Raw genomic sequence first — 757 nt, 5'->3', positions numbered from 1 at the left:
TTACTGCATCTATCTCATGAAGCCCGGCCACCTTCTTCTTCTCCCTAGCATTCCATTGGTAGGTATTTAACCCCATTTCTTCAATTAGTTGATGGGCCTCACCGGGGGTCTTGCTACCTAAGGTATCGCCTGCTGCCGCATCCAAGAGTTGCCTTGTGCTCAGATTCAATCCATTGTAAAAGGTTTGAACAATCATCCACTCTGGGAATCCATGTTGCGGGCACTTTCTCAGGAGCTCCTTGAACTTTTCCCACATCTTAAATAGAGACTCCAATTCTAATTGTTCAAAAGACGAGATCTCACTCCTAAGCTTTGCAGATTTCCCAGGAGGGAACTAACGGGCAAGAAAAGCTTCTACCATCTCCTCCCATATGGTAATTGATGCTCTAGGTAATGAGTGTAGGCACTGCTTTGCTCTCCCCTTTAAGGAAAATGGGAAGGCTCTCAACTTGATGGCATCATCTGTCACCCTGTTTATCTTGAGCATATCACACACCTCGAGAAAATTCTCTATATGACTATTTGGATCCTCATCGGCCAAGCCATTGAACTGTGCGGATTGCTGTAACATGTGGATGAATGCCGGCTTCAGCTCAAAATTCTGAGCTTTAATCGGGGGACACACAATATTCGATTGTGTCCACAATACTAAAGATCTGGCATAATCGGATAATGTCCTCTGTTGCTCATTTTGTTCTGCCACATTATCCGACCCTTTAACATCCAAATAAGCTAGATTAGACTGTTCTTGCATAGG

At 44.3% G+C, this 757-nt stretch overlaps 1 non-coding gene across 1 annotated transcript; it reads left to right on the top strand.

The window, feature by feature from the left end:
* The first annotated feature begins 206 nt into the window (after positions 1–206).
* LOC120272800 lies at positions 207–313 on the top strand. The gene has a single exon (XR_005540336.1). It is a non-coding gene; the product is annotated as a small nucleolar RNA R71 (small nucleolar RNA).
* Positions 314–757: the final 444 nt, after the last annotated feature.

This window comes from Dioscorea cayenensis, chromosome 11 (genome assembly GCF_009730915.1).
Source record: "Dioscorea cayenensis subsp. rotundata cultivar TDr96_F1 chromosome 11, TDr96_F1_v2_PseudoChromosome.rev07_lg8_w22 25.fasta, whole genome shotgun sequence".
NCBI classification, from domain to species: Eukaryota; Viridiplantae; Streptophyta; class Magnoliopsida; order Dioscoreales; family Dioscoreaceae; genus Dioscorea; species Dioscorea cayenensis.
The sequence above is the reverse complement of the archived record's forward strand: the minus strand, read 5'-3'. Positions and strand labels throughout refer to the sequence as shown.